General features: G+C 37.0%; 1 long non-coding RNA gene across 1 annotated transcript in view; it reads left to right on the top strand.

The window, feature by feature from the left end:
• The first annotated feature begins 4006 nt into the window (after nucleotides 1-4006).
• LOC112064635 (uncharacterized) overlaps nucleotides 4007-16910 on the top strand; it is a 54954-nt gene continuing 42050 nt past the window's right edge. The window contains exon 1 of the long non-coding RNA XR_002891572.2: nucleotides 4007-4057. This is a non-coding gene — a long non-coding RNA (uncharacterized lncRNA). The remainder of the gene's footprint in view (nucleotides 4058-16910) is intronic.

Raw genomic sequence — 16910 nt, 5'->3', positions numbered from 1 at the left:
ATCATTAGATTGAAATAGTTTAACTGAGGGAATTCCAATTTATACCTCTTCTAGATCAATTATTATATATTAGTTGTTTTAAGTGCCTCCTCTCACTTTCCAAGGTGTCCTGATTTGAGAGGCATTATGTGGTCACCCTAAATATGGATTTCAGTAGCTCTCAGGAATGATAGATAGCAATAAGGTACTTACTTCTAAAAGGCCATGATTCTGTCTCTGGGAGACAAAGATCTCTGAAAACTATGGCTAAACATTTTTATGAATTGTCACTTAAATTATCTAGTCTTAGAGCATATTTAGGGATTTCTGTGCAAAGTGTATAAAAATAATTCTAGATCAAAGCTTTGAGAGGTTAAGTGACTTTCCCAAGGCCACACATTTACTAAGTGAGAGAGCTAGGATGCTATCCCAGATTTGTTGGATTCCAAAGACAGTGCCTTTAACTAACTATACTACAATAACACCCCCTACCTTAGTCCGTAATTTTTGTCCAACTCACAGTTTGTTAGAACTCCACCAAACAAGTGCTGGCACACTGCTCCCTCACTGCCCAATTCAACACCTCCCACAACCCCATCGTGAGATCATGCCAACTCTAGTTTCTAATACTTCTATTCTTCTCTGCCAAACCAAAATTAACATTTTTTCTCATGACCTAACCTGAAGTTTGTAACAACAAGTGATAATAGGTAATCAGATAAATTAATCATTACTAATGGGTTGATATCGAATGTGCAATGTCTTCTCAGGGAAAGTTGTATTCTAACCATTTAAAATAAGTATTACAATATGGTAATTAGGGACAGTATAAATATTACAAACTAAACATATATCAGTCGGGTTAGAAGCATGAGAGTCAGCAGGGCGGCAGTATTTTGGGTCAGGTGCATTCTGACATCTGTCAAAACTACTGCATAATTTTTTCAACCCACTGCTATGTAAGTCAGATCTAGCTATTGTCAGTCCATCATTAACAATATGTATGAAATTGCTCAAGTAGAATAATAGGGACAAAACCTTCAGTGTATTTCCCCCAAAAGTATGAAAAATAGCAATATGCTTGCAGTGGCCTAAACGAAGAGCTCACTGAGCCATGTACCTGCATAAGATAAACAACTCTGCAATGCTTTACAGGTTTGCTGACTTTGTGAGAAAGTAATCAGGGCAAAGTCAAGAAAGTCTATAAGAGCAAACATTCAGAATGAATGGTCAGTAAAATCTCAAGTTGTATGCTATAGAATAATGTTGTAAATTATTTTTACATTTCACCTGCTTTAAACAAAATTTTATTCAGACCATAATTCTTTTAGTGTCCTGTCCTCATATCTCAAAAACATTTTTACCTCTCAGAGGCAAACTCTTCACTTCTGTCACTGCTTCTCAAATCACTAAGCCAAGAGATCATACCTTACAGCTTTAAGAATATAGATCCCCAGGCCAAAGGAAGAAAAGCAAAACTTATTCCATTTATTTTATTGACATGCCTAAGTCATTTTTGGTCTATAGCCTGATTTTCACTGGCTTTTTTAAAAATTAACTTTTATTAGAGTATTGATTTACAACGTTGTGTTAGTTTCTGCTGTTCAACAAAGTGAATCGGTTATATATATACATATATCCATCCTTTTTTAGATTCTATTTCCATATAGGTCATTACAGAGTACTGAGTAGAGTTCCCTGTGCTATACAGTAGGTTCTTATTATCAATAGTTATCTATTTTATATGTAGTAGTGTGTATATGTCAGTCCCAGTCTCCCAATTTATCCCTCCCCTCTCCCTTCCCCCTTGGTAACCATAAGTTTGTTTTCTACATCTGTGACTCTATTTCTGTTTTGTAAATAGGTTCATTTGTACCATTTTTTTAGATTCCACATATAAGTGATATCATATGGTACTTCTCTTTCTCTGTCTGACTTACTTCACTCAGTATGACAATCTCTAGGTCCACCCATGTCGCTGCAAATGGCATTATTTTGTTCTTTTTTATGGCTGAGTAATATTCCATTGTATATATGCACCATATCTTCTTTTTCCATTCCTCCATCGATGTACATTTAGGTTGCTTCCATGTCTTTTTAATGAGATTTGTAGCTCTCCCCATTTGTGGTAGAGCTTGTTTTCACGAGAATGCTATTCCCATATTCACTTGCCTGCAAACCATTCCTGCAAAGATGGGTACAGCGCTACCCAGAAAAGAAGTTGTCATATCTCTTCAGTAAAGTAGACAGCTGTTGTCAATCACACAGCTGATTCCAAATCAAATTTTTGGCAAAAGGTGGCAAAAGAGCACCAGAAATTCTGATTTTACGCGTTATAAGAGGCATGATACTGCTGTTCAGAAACTCTTCAATTTGTTCTCGACTGTTTCTAAGTTAAGCCATCTTCCACAAACCCACAACCAAGTGCATGCCTGCTCACACCCACTAGTGGACTGGGACTTAAGATGCAGCTAAGGTCTTACCAAGCCTATAAAACTTACTTAATTCCTGTGATGTCAAGGGGCCAACAATCAGCATCTCCTCTCAAAAGTCGAGAATAGACAGGCATCAAACAATACTATTGGCAGTTTACTTCATTCAAATTGATGTTCTGGTGTTAATTTGATAATGCTTATGAGGTTGTTTGAGCTCATTTGGAGCCAGTATAAATATATACAGAACTTGTGGCAATAGCTGTTAAATTCTTTGCCTACCTGCCTTAAAGTGTTCAGATACCTGTTTGCTAAGAAACATCCTCCTTCTTTAATACCCAGTAATGCTTTTGATTTTTAATCTGTCTCCCAGACCATGGCCAAAGTGAGATGTTTTGAGCATAACTGATATCTAAACTATCACCGATCTCCTGTTTTTCTTCTCCCTCTATTTCCACCACTGCCACAATCCTCATCCAACTTAACAGGATTTCTCACCCATATTACTGCAATATCCTCATAACTGATCCCCTTTCTCCCAATCATGCCCAATTCTATCCACTTTTTTGCTCTGTAAATTAACTTTTTTTCATTGTGTCCCCTTTCTACCCTATTAAGACATTTGCTTAACTTCCCAGCTCCTTTGGATAAGGTTAAACAAAATCCTAACGTGGACTATAAAGTGTGAGAGAATCAGGGCTGCCTACATTTCCATCACTGGTTTTTCCTGCTTTCCCAACCTTTCTGCTCCCCATACTCACCATAGTGTCTCTTGCCTACAGAACTTTGAAATGCTGATCTCTGCCTCCTCTCAATTATCCCACCTTCTCCATCTTCCAGAATCCCTCCAACACTTTCCTAGCTCGCTTCTACTCCTCCTGCAGTCTCAGTGTTAATTTCACTTCCCCAAGAAGTCTTTAAATGACCACTGGTGTCCATGTCATATCCTTGTGGTGTATTCTCATTGCACCCTTTACTTCACCTTTCTTGAGACTCTTAACTGTTGAAATGATTTATTATCTATATTTCTTACAGGTCCTAAGTTCTGTGACACCAAGAGCGCTTTCTGCTCCATGCTTGACAACATGTATATCCAGTGCCCAGCACATAAAGGAAGCCCAATAAATATTTGTTGAATAAATCAGTGAAGGTTATAGGACTCTTTGATTTCTGCCCTAATAGCAAAGTCTCCAAGAAAAACTTACTGAATCCTAGGATAAGTGCCCACACATTTGTCACTCTTCCAGAAACAGACTCTAATTTCTATTGAATTTGCAGAACTCCATGTGCCATTTTGAGCATAAATGGAATGCAGAATTAAAAGATAATTTTCAAGTCAGTTGTATGTTCTGCCTGGGAAAAATAATCTAAATACATATGAATAATTATGTATATACTAATATCCCTTCACTCTGATCATGTATGTTCCATCCTATTGCTTAGGGAAGAAAAGTTTACAATCCCATCACTTTATATATGCACAATTTACTTTCCTATTTTTAATTCTTTCCACTTATCACCATTTGACAAAATTTACTTGTGTATATATGTCTTATTATTGCAGCCTCCGAAGAATATATGCTTCATGAGAGCAGGGACCTCTGTCTGATGTTGATCACTATGAGTTCATGCCTGACTCATACATAGTAAGTGTTTGACAGATATGATTGGATAAATAAATTGTGCTTGTTTCTTGTAGCTAAAGTAGATAATTTTAAAACTATCAATCCCAGGCTGACCTTAGAAATGGATAAATTTTGAATGATTTAAAGGTCTAATTGCTGAAAATGTTTCCTATCCAGATGCCACTGTGTATGAAAACATATCATTGATCCAGTTCTTATTAAGGGTTTGGCTTTAAAAATATAGACTCTAAGGAATATACACCAAGGTTTTAAAACTATATCTTTTCCACTTGGCAAGAGTGACCTAGATAAATAACAGAAAGTGATTCTAGTGAAGGAAAAACTGCGATACAGGTGATAAGGAAGGATGGAAAAAAATGCCAACTACTTTATTCTTTTTTTTTAAAGAGTTTTTTTGAAGATTTGTTGTTGTTGTTGTGGACCGTTTTTAAAGTCTTTATTGAATTTGTTACAGTATTACTTCTGTTTTATGTTTTGGTTTTTTGGCCACGAGGCATGTGGGATCTTAGCTCCCCAACCAGGGATGGAACCGGTACCCCCTGCATTTGAAGGCGAAGTCTTAACCACTGGACCGCCAGGGAAGTCCCTCACCTTCTTTAAACTTTTGCCTGGTAGTCCCTCTTTTTGAATCCCAGATGTACTGATAATCAGGGCCATACTAAACTACTGAGACGCTAGTCTACTTTTTAAGATTTCTACAGATGTCACTTCAGTGTCTACTCAGTTATTTTGATTTGTTTTACTTCTGTCATAACTTCCCATCAAATGTATGAAACAGTCACCTTTCCCTTGTACCTCAAATCACTTGTCTTCTGAGTAGCAAACTTTATTGCGAGCTTATAATGTCAGTCTACTTAAAACCATCTAGAAGAAACACAGAAATAGAGAAGTGACCAGTTATACTAGTTCATATTCAGTTAGTGAGGGTTATCCAAATCGATACAGGGAATGGACTTTTCACCTGCATATTTCGTTCTAATTCAACTCTGTTCAGCTACCAGGAAATTTATTTTACAAGGTTTTGCAGGAATTTATGGATTTTTCCATACTCAATGACTTTTAATAATATTTTAAGTATCTTTGAGAATTAGGACTGGATGCCTAAAAATTAACATCTCGCAAACAATATTCACAAGACTCTGATTTGACTTTCCCCTGTACCTGTCAAACTTTTTTTTTTTTTTTTTTGATGCTTACTTTCAATGCAAAAACAAAATTAGCAGCAAGTGTGCACTCTGAGGAAAATGAAGTGAGACTGCTTTCAGCAGCACCTTCAGCTAAATGCTTCTTAACATAATGAATTTTTATCCACCTGGAGAATTTTGGAAATGTAATAATATTCAGAATATACTTGGATCTGGGAATACTGTGACCACAAAATCACTTTTGTATTACTGTATCCAAGTGAAATAGCTATTAATCTTAAACTATTATAGAAAAAATTTAATGAGATTATTAAAATAATTATTAAAACCCCTTACTCTCAGACATTTTGATATTATGACAGAATTTTTAAAGTATATTTTTATATGTGTAATTCATATATAGTGGAAAAATCATATACTTTGGGATGAAGAAAACTTATTTTAAGTTCCAGATCCAGCTCCTACTGGTATGGTCAAGTTACTTGACCTCTTTAAGCCTCAATTTCCTTAGTTTAATTATGAGAAAATATCAGACAAACCCAAATTGAGGAACATTCTACAAAATCTCCAACCAATATTTCTCAAAAATGTGAAGATAGTGAAGAATAAGGAAAGAATTCACAAACTAGAAAAGACTATAGAGACATGATGGTTATAAACAACTTCTATCCCAAGACTGAATCCTGGAATAGAAAAAAAGCATTCATGGAAGACAAGTTAAAGCTGAATCAAATCTGGAGTTTAGTTAATACATGTACCAATTTTGGTTTCTTAGCTTATTTAGATAACATAGTAATAATAGGAAAAGCCAAATATTGAAGATATGGGTGCTCTCTGTACTATCTTTACAACTTTTCTTTAAATTAAATTTATTTCAAAACAAAAAGTTTAGTACAAAATTAATTTAAAAAATAAAAATATCCATAAAACAGAATTATAGATAAAATGAAATGCAGCTAAATAATTATAGTCTTCATTTTACCATTATTTTAATCAAAATAAAAGGCTTTCAATATATAGAGTATAAAGTTTTCTACCATATAATCTACACTGTGAATCAATAATTTGAGTAATTTTTATTAAGTTATCTAAAATATGTAGACATATGTTCATTTGCTGGAGTCATAGCTCTCATTAGCTTCTCAAAGGGTTCTAGAACTCAAAGAAGCCTTGGAAGGAGGAGAAAGTGCAGAAGAAGAGGAGGAGGAGGAGAAATAACATTCATGGAGCACAAGCTCGTGGGACAGGACTATGTTAATGATCTTATCTGAATTATCTCATTGAATTCTCACAATTTCCTGTGTTATGGTTATTATCCCTATTTTCCCAGTCAAGCAAAAGGAGCTTATGATCTTGCCCAAATTCACACTGCTAATAGCCAGGAGTATTTAACTATAGAGCCCAAACAAATGTACACTGTATTATACTGCCCTCCTGTAAGCCCCAAAATTTAAAGGCCACTTGTCCACGTGGATGGGAATGACAGAGTACTATCAACAATTCTAAAAAGAAGAAAAAAGAAAAGAAAAATTTAAATGAAGACAAGAGGGCAATGACAAAACTTGGTGACTTATTCACTCACTTTTTTAAAGGTGTTTAATTTAAATTATCTGTGAATTATCTAAGAAATATTTGGCCTTATAGATACCTCTGTACTGTTTTTGATCATTGCTCTTCTGAAAAAATTATTTTAAAAGTTGTTTAAAACAACCTAAAAGCCACAAAGAAAATCTGTTTCAGTTTTGAAACCTGTGTCAGTTTAATCTTGGTGACTCAAATAGCAAGCCTCGATTAGAACTCAGAGCTGTGGACTTCTTGTTCACTGCTCCCACTCTTGGGAACTCCTAATATTCATGAAACTTAGACTAGAACTCATGGAAAGAGCAATAGTAGTGCAAGCATAGCTAAAGAAAGTGAGTCCATTTGGGAAGCCTTATCAAAAGAGGAAAATGTTCTTTCCTTTCATCAGCTCAGGTGATTCAAGCAAACTGTCAACTTACATGTTTCCATCATAATTATTTCCTTCAGCTGGACTTACTACATCTCCCATCAATGAAGTCACTGCATGCATACAAGGTTGTAAAATCAAGGCCCATCCCTGCTGCTAAAGTTTACAATCAAAAGAACACAAAGAACAAACACAAAAATAAGCTTCATCACATGGGACTGACAAACTCAGGAAAGATCTAAGACTTATCCATTATGAAAACCTAAAGAGAAGGGTTTGTTTCAGAAGAGGAAGAGATGGCAATGAGATGGATATTAGCATTTGGGCTTCAAATGTCTAGAGCCATTGAAAACATAGGTTTCTTTTCTACATTATGACTGTTGAGAGCCACTTGGTTTCATTCTTTTGCAGAAGCGCATTCTGCCTTTTGAAAGGAAAAACAATAATCTTCAGCTCACTGAATTATTCAGAGATAACATGGACCATTGGAAATAACAAGTTCCCTGATACAGCTCCATGAAATTAATAGTCAGGCTCTCAGTGCCATACTAACATATCCAAAGTGACCTAACCAAGTCATCTCTCATGCTACATTTCTGTCCCTCACAAAATATGTGAATTACTACAGTTATAGTAGAGTGACTCTTCAATCCTTATAGTAAGTTTAAGAGATATACAAATCGACTGCCAGTAATTAGTTTTTTGGTGTGTGGTAGCCAGCATCAACCTAAGAGCTCTACACAGAATCCACGTAGACTGAACTAACTACCTGATTTGTTACTGTATTCAAATGGGAGAGAGCATGCAAAGTTCTTTGCACAGAGCTTTCTACATAATAAAAACTCAACAAATCTCAGCTATTATTTGATTATTGTTAGTTTTTCCTGGTCCTCCCTCTGATGTTAAACTTGAAAGAAACACATTTGTGAAATCATAGGTAAAGACAACTAAATCTGGAGAAGTCTATTAGATTACAAGACCAAACTAGCATATTAAGGGGGGTGGGGCAGGGAAGAATCTAAGAAAATTTCACAACCTCTCTTCCTGATTCATTTTAGTGTTAACAACCCTGTCAGGAAATTCCTCAATTATTCTAACCTAACTACCTCATACTGCAATTTATTTCCTCATTTTCTGGCTTCAATGGAGATAGAGAACAGATGGTCACTCTCCTTTGCATAATAATAGTAAAAAAATGTTTTGTGGGTTCAAAGACAGTAAATCTTTCCTTGATTATTTTCTTCACTAAACAAATAAGTCTAGTTCATTAAACACCATCAGTAGCACTATGTTTGAATACAGAAGACAAGTGTTAAATATCAAGAAATCTTGATATACATCACTATTTATGTGCACAAAACATCCTCAAATTTGGCCATTTTAAGCAAGCATCTGTATAAATCATACAGCAACAGGATAGCAAGCATCTGTATAAATCATACAGCAACAGGATAGCAAGTGATTTCTTTGAAGATCTCTTTGAAGAAGAGATTTCTAGGAACTAAATACAAAATAAAATTAAGAAAATTCTTAAGTAACCAACAGTAGGATAACTTCTGAAAAAAAAAAAAGAAAGAAAATGATTGGGATCAGTTCTGCCATATTTTTAAACTCACGTTCAATTTAAGAGAGATTTGAATAGTTTTAGATTAATTTACCTAGGCTAATATAAGCTTCAGAACAAATGATAGAGTTTTATATTTTATGGAAACAAAACAACAAAATTCTGGATAAAAAAATAATACACATCATTAAAATCTTTGATAAGACGGATGAGAAAAGACATCTGTTGATTTAGCTGACAAGACTTGAGAACACATCCAGGATTGAGTAGATGAAAACAGAAATGTTTACTAAAAAGTAGCATGTCTAAAACATAGTCAGGACATTTTTACGTATACTTAAAGAGCGAAAGAACAATTTCTGGCATCAAAAGGACAGTTCATTCATCTGTATCTTCAGGAATTGAATTTTGTCATTTTGTGCTTCTCCTTTCAATATTTTTTTTTTCCCCACTAAATTTGTTTTTGACAGCCTCTTTCCCTCCTTCTCGCTTTCAAACATATCCAGCAAATTTTGAGCTTTAAAAAACTATTCTATTATTAAAATCAAATTCTATTACTGGTAACCAATCCCTTATATTTTAGAAGTTATTAGAATTCAATCTAAAAAGTGTGAATAGCTTTTTTTTAATCCCTTGGGCTATGGGATAAAGTGTTCATGCTTTATGAGTCTCATCTCATTTTCACAAGAGTTGGACAAACCTACACACAGGGCTGAACATCACATATTTTCCAGATTTGTTTTTCCACAAATTTATAGTCATTCAAATCCAACATGATTTTTTTTAGGAAATATTTTCTTAATTTTCAGCCTGTTCATTTTCAGAAAAACTTAATCCACTTGTAAGAATCATCTCACAAAGTAACTTAAAAATCAAATCTAATTTATTTAAATGGAAGTTAAATTCATTTCTAAAAAACAAATTATCTTCTCCCTTTCAAATATATAACCATCCCGCCTGTGTGAGAGATTTGTTAATAAGAACTCATAGAAACAACATATCCATGTTTTTGCTAACAGAATATGCCAGCTTCTTTTTCCTAATTCTTGAATATTTTTCTCTTTGAGTTGTCCTATAGCCGTTCTATGTAAAAGTAAAACTTTCATTCACCAGTGGAAACAGGTGAACTATGTATGTGTCCAAATCTTATTTTATTTTAGATAAAGAATTAAAAATAAACTCTAAAGGACTCTTTTTTTGAAACCCCAGATTATGTTAGATCCTTCTTTTGTATATTTTAATGATACACCATACTTCTCTTTCAACATAAAAAACACAGTCATAATTTTTTAATTACTTTGTGAAATTAGTTATTTAATCTCCCTCTCCCCTGGGAGAACCTAAATTCCATAGCGGTGGGTACCTTTTTCTCTTATTCTAGTACTTTGCTGCATAAAGTAGCCACTCAAATGTTTATTGAATGAAAGAATTAGTTCATGAATTTCAAGTTTCTGATATTTCGTTGAAATTAGAAATAATCCCTTATGGCTCTAAGAAATGGCCTTTAGAGGAGGAGGCAAGATCAAGATGGCAGAGTAGGAAGACCCTGAGCTCACGTCCTCCCCAAACACACCAAAACTACACTACATATAGAACAGCTCTCTCTGAGAATGGCCTGAGGACTAGTAGAAAGGCTTTCTACAACCAAGGATACAACTGAGACTGGTAGGAGGGGAAGAGAAACAATCTCGTCAGGATCCACAGGAATCCCTCCCCACGCCGACAGCAGCTGACCCAGAGGAGGAGGGGCATATCACAAGCTTGGCAATCCACCCTAAGAAGCAAGGGGTTCCAGCCCCACATTGGGCACCTTGGTCCGAGGGTCTGGAACTGGGAAGACGAGCCCCCTTGCCTGGTCTTGAAAACCAGTGGGGCTTAGCAGAGGACTACAGGAAACTGAGACTCCACTCTTAAAGAGCATGTGCAGAGAGTGGCTCCCTCTGGGTTCCAGCACAGAGACAGTAGATTGAATGAAAAGTGCCTGGTGCTCTGGCTGACCTGCCAAGTCTTCCCCAGAACACCCTGAAGACCATACGGGGCTGCAGCTCCTGTTTCTCCGGCTCCAGCCCCACTACCTGCCAAGGCAGTGACTGCTACTGCACTATGGGAGAAGCCATAGCTTGCACTGGGCTGTGGCTCCAGCCCCTCCAGCTCCAGCCTCATACCCCACCAAAGCAGTGATTACCAGCACGCCAAAGGAGAAGCTCTGGCCCAGCTCACTTAAGATCCAGCTCCCCAACCAAAGTCATGGGGCACATGCAGACTGCATAGGAATGCTCACACACAGAGATACACCTTCAAGACTGGGATAGGTAACTGTTTCACCTAACTTCATATAGACAAACAAAGTAAAACAAAATGAGATGACAGAGGAATAAAACCCAGGAAAATATACAAATGAAATGGAGATAAGTAATTTACCTGACAAAGAGTTCAAAACAATTGTCATAAAAATACTCACTGAACTTGGGAAAAGAATAGAGGAACATGGTGAGAACTTCAATGAAGAATTAGAAAATATAAAAAGAGCAAATCAGAGCTGAAGACTACAGTAACTGAAATAAAATGTACACTTGAAGAAATTAACAGCAGATTAGGTGATACAGAAGAATGCATAAGCAAACTGGAAGGCAGAATATTGGAAAGCGTCCAATCAGAACAGCAAAAAGGAAAAAGAAAAAAAAAAAGGGAACTCTTATACACTTAGTGGGAATGTAAATTGCTACAGCCATTATGGAAAACTGTATGGAGGTTCCTCAAAAAATTAAAACTAGAACTGCCATATGACTCAGCAATTCCACTCCTGAGTATTTATTCAAAGAAAACAAAAACACTAATTAGAAAAGATAGATGTACCCCTATGTTCATAGCAGCATTATTTACAGTAGTCAAGATATGGAAGCAACCTAACTGCCCATCAACAGATGAATAAATAAAGAAGTGGTGTATATATATACAATGGAATATTACTCAGTCATAAAAGAGAATGAAATCTTTCTGTTTGTGACAACATGGACAGACCTGGAGGTTATTATGCTTAGTAAAATAAGTCAGACAGAGAAAGACAAATACTGTATGTTTTCACTTATGTGTGGAATCTAAAAATCAAAACAAACAAACAAAGAGAACAGGACAGAAACAGACTCACAGATATAGAGAACAAACTAGTGGTTACCACAAAACAGTGGGGTCGGGGGAGGGGTGAAATAGGTGAAGGGATTAAGAGGTACAAACTGCCAATTACAAAATAAATAAGTCATAAGGATATAGTATACCGCACAGAGAAAATAGTATTTTATAATAACTTTGTAGAATAACCTATAAAATATTGAATCATTATGTTATACACCTGACACTAATAATAATATAAGTCAACTCTACATCAATGAATTTTTAAAGAGAAAGAAAAAGAAATGGCCTTCAGTAAATTTGATTCATGGCACTAAAAAATTCATTTGGACCCCTAATACTATTTCAGCTGTGTTACTGAACATAATGCTAGTAAGGATAGAGAAATAGATATTTTTCTCTGGTTCATTAAATACTTCTATAAATGATAGAAACTGACTGCCTTGATAGTCTCTTTTATTTTAAACAATTAAACAAATGGTTGGGTGACAGTTCTGTCACAGAATAAAGTTGTTCCATTAAGCATCTCACTATAAAATGATTCTGTGGTGCTAATCATATCCCTAGAGATGTATATAAAGAAATTTCTTCATGTTTCTCTTGCCCTTACATGTCAGAATTGTAAAGGCATTCTGTTATATAAATTATGCATCGCTTTATGTTCATTGTAGCCATGACAGTGTAAAACTAATTAAGGGGCAAATCCCTGGAGCCCATTAGCTTTCATCTTCCCTTCGGGACCAATTACATAAAGAAAATAAGCTCCCATAAACAAGTGTTTTTTGCTCATCTCATCTCTCATTTTGTCTTAGTAAACAGGAATATTTACTTGGACTTGTGAACTTTTGAACAAGGTGTCCTGCTTCCAAAAATATTTATTTGGATTCTGGCCCACTGCCAAAAACAAAAACAAAAGAGAAGCCAGAAACCAGCCTGGGTAATACAGTTATGCCAAAACTTATCTGACAGAAGGCAACCCATGGAGGGTCAGATCCACAAAACATTTCTCTGTTTCTTTAAACTCAAACAGTGCTGGAAAAGTTCCAAATGTTTTGCAGGGCTGGAGAGCTAATGTTCTAATTCTATTAAAACATATTAATGGGACTATCCTTTCTCATCAATACCAGTTAATCAATCCAAAGAGAGGTATTGATCACAAGGAGTTATCTCAGTTATAGCGATCTTAACACTCCTATATAATTTAACGTAAAAATAAGGAGCATCCAAGATATTTAAGTACATTTGTCTGAAGGGCAACTGGGACACGAACGACTTATTTTCCTTGACAGCTCTAATAAAGCCTGCAAAAGCAATGCAACCCAAACCATCAGTGACTTCGTTTTGTTTAATACACAGTCAAAGCCTTCACTAGACTCTCCAGTGAATGATTTGACAAAATAAGACTCTGGATTTGAACCATGTTACATGGTATATTAGGTAGAAAATGCCAAGAGCAGAAGGCAATCATCAGATGCGGGATCCGTGAAGCAAATTTACTGAAACTGTTAGTAAATTTACTGGATCGTTGCTTTTGGAATTCCACAGAAATCATGCAAGTCACTGTATTTAGAAACAGTATGTAACTGCCTAAATGCAATATCAAAGAATGATAACAGAATGCTCCCTGAAATTACTTTTGTTGAGAATGACCTGCCTTTGCTTCAGCTTTTCCTTCAGATCCAGTCAAATGTGTTTCAATCCTTATTCAAATAAAGAGTATGGGATAGCTTTTCAAAACCAATAACAGAAAATTGCTTTCGGAAAGCCAAACAGAGAATACACCTTCACTTGTGTACCTCAGTACATAGCCACCACAGGTCATAGTCCTACAACTAATTTCAGCCAGCTCTCCAGCCAAAAGTGCTTATGAACAGCAAATACCCAATTACAGAAAGTTGCTGCCATCTACAGTCTTCATGAAACTTTATCCTAAAGAGTCAAAAATTTTTCTGAAATCACAGAGTCCCTATTTTAAACAGATTCAACGTATCAGCCTATATTCCCAAAAAAGAATACATGAGAAAGCACCCTGTTCATTAAAACCTTCCAGATGATCTCTGAGATTTCTTATTAGTTGGACTTGATCTTTTAAACCCAGATGGATTTAATTTTAAAAAAACAAGTATTTAAAACTTAAAATAATTTTAGTAAATTAGCGTTCTTGTACCAAGTAATATATAAACAGCAACAAAGATCTCTTATGACCTTATCTATATTTTCACAGTGGTCTTAATCATCATCTAATTAATTTTTTCCTCTTATAACCACTTAATTAGTAACATACAAATTACTGTTAAATGCCACGTGGTAAAATGATTAACTGCTGAGAATCTGAATTGAGAAGACTTATCTTCAACTTCTGGCTCTACAGCTTATCAGTGGTATGACATTGGACAAGTAACTTGGCATCTCTGTGCCTCAGTTTCTTCCTTATTAAAGTGGAGAAAATACCTATTCTGTAAGGGTATTTTGAGATTTAAATTTAAAAATTCATTAAGAGCACTAATAACAGTCACTGACATTTAGCTCCTTAAATGTTAGCCTTTTCATAATAAATTCTATTGTTATGAGAGTAAAAGTCACATATGAAAAGGTAAGGAATGGTACTTCATTATCTTATCTCTAGGTGTGTATGTAAATTTGTATATTATATATATATATATATATATATATATGGAGGTGTTATCTACATTCCCATAAGTCAGCATAGTAGGTGAAGCCAAAGTATTTTATTCCAGTGATTCTCAAACCTGGTTGAGCACTGGAATATCTTTGGGAGCCCTTAAGATTGTGGATGCCCCACTTCATTCCAAGATTCTGATGTTCGTAGGCCAGTTCTTTTTTCAAAGTACCCCAAGTGACTCTAATGTGTGGCCAAAGTTGAGAACCAGTATTATATATTCAGTTGTACATTTTTATTATATAACATAACAAAAAATTAAAATAAAATAAATTATTTCAACTATGCACATGAGTTGAAAACTTTTGATATTCATCAACTGTATAGCTAATTTTACCATGCCCTGTATATTGTTTTTCAATTATGTCTATGTTGAAAACATTTATTTATAAAATAAACCATTTTCCTAGTTGTCAGCACATTTTTGACAGTGAAGTGGAAAAAAATCATATTTATTTTTACCTATCAGCAACACCACTAGAGAGGATTCTATTATTAAAGCATACCTGCTTATTTGGTTGAAGCATTTTAGCTGGTTAATTCATGGTTTAAAAAATTGGGAGATTTCTGTAAGCCTGATTCTTACAGGCTTTAGCAAGTTACCCTAGCCAAATTGGAGTAAAGACTAAAGACTAATTCTATATTTGTAATCTGATAAAAAATGCGACAAGAAAGGTAAAAAAGAAGTCATCATAGTCTATAAAGTTTATCATTTTACATTTCTACAAGTGCATTTTGAATTTTTAAACCACAAGATAATACTTACAGAGGCTGTGTTGTATCTGTATTCAGTAGCAAAGATCACTGTAAATGTTTATCAGTTTAAATAACACATCCCGGAGGGCGGAGAGAAGATGGCGGAAGAGTAAGACGCGGAGATCACCTTCCTCCCCACAAATACATCAGAAATACATCTACACGTGGAACTGCTCCTATAGAACACCCACTGAACGCTGGCAGAAGACCTCAGACCTTCCAAAAGGCAAAGAAACACCCCACATACCTGAGTAGGGCAAAAGAAAAAAGAATAAACAGAGACAAAAGAATAGGGACGGGACCTGCACCAGTGGGAGGGTGCTGTGAAGGAGGAAAGGTTTCCACACACTAGAAGCCCCTTCGCGGTCAGAGACTGCGGGTGGCGGAGGGGGGAAGCTTCAGAACCACGGAGGAGAGCGCAGCAACAGGGGTGCGGAGGGCAAAGCGGAGAGATTCCCGCAGAGGATCGGTGCCGACCAGCACTCGCCAGCCCGAGAGGCTTGTCTGCTCACCCGCCGGGGCGGGCGGGGGCTGGGAGCTGAGGCTCGGGCTTCGTAGGTCGGATCGCAGGGAGAGGGCTGGGGTTGGCTGTGTGAACACAGCCTGAAGGGGCTAGTGCGCCACGGCTGGCAGGGAGGGAGTCCGGGAAAAAGTCTGGAGCTGCCGAAGAGGCAAGAGACCTTTCCTTCCCTCTTTGTTTCCTGGGGCGCGAGGAGAGGGGATTAAGCGCGCCGCTTAAAGGAGCTCCAGAAAGGGGCACGGAGCTGGCGAAGAGACAAGAAAATTTTTCTTGCCTCTTTGTTTCCCGGTGCGAGAGGAGAGGGGTTTAAGTGCGCCGCTTAAAGGAGCTCCAGAAACGGGCACGAGCCGCGGCTGTCGGCGCGGACACCAGGGACGGGCATGGGACACTGGGGTTGCTGCTGCCGCCACCAAGAAGCCTGTGTGCGAGCACAGGTCACTCTCCACACCTCCCCTCCCGGGACCCTGTGCAGCCCGCCACTGCTGGTGTCCCGGGATCCAGGGACAGCTTCCCCGGGAGAACGCACGGGGCGCCTCAGGCTGGTGCAACGTCACGCTGGCCTCTGCCGCCGCGGGCTCGCCCCGCATCCGTGCCCCTCCCTCCCCCCGGCCTGAGTGAGCCAGAGCCCCCGAATCAGCTGCTCCTTTAACCCCGTCCTGTCTGAGCGAAGAGCAGACGCCCTCGGACGACCTACGCGCAGAGGCGGGGCCAAGTCCAAAGCTGAACACCAGGAGCTGTGCGAACAAAAGAGGGGGAGGTAGGTCTCTCCCAGCAGCCTCAGGAGCAGCGAATTAAAGCTCCACAATCAGCTTGAAGTGCCCTGCATCTGTGGAATACCTGAATACAAAGCGAATCATCCCAAGTTGAGGTGGTGGACATTGGGAGCAAGATACATTATGATTTTCCCCTTTTTCTCTTTTTGTGAGTGTGTATGTGTGTGCTGCTGTGTGAGATTTTGTCTGTATAGCTTTGCCTTCACCATTTGTCCTAGGGTTCTGACCGAACCGGTTTTTTTTGTTTGTTTGTTTTTATAAAATTTTTCTTCTTTATAATTATTTTTTATTTTAATAACTTTATTTTATCCTACTTTATTTTATCTTCTTTCTTTCTT

The sequence above is a fragment of the Physeter macrocephalus genome, chromosome 10 (assembly GCF_002837175.3).
Source record: "Physeter macrocephalus isolate SW-GA chromosome 10, ASM283717v5, whole genome shotgun sequence".
NCBI classification, from domain to species: domain Eukaryota; kingdom Metazoa; phylum Chordata; class Mammalia; order Artiodactyla; family Physeteridae; genus Physeter; species Physeter macrocephalus.
The sequence above is the reverse complement of the archived record's forward strand: the minus strand, read 5'-3'. Positions and strand labels throughout refer to the sequence as shown.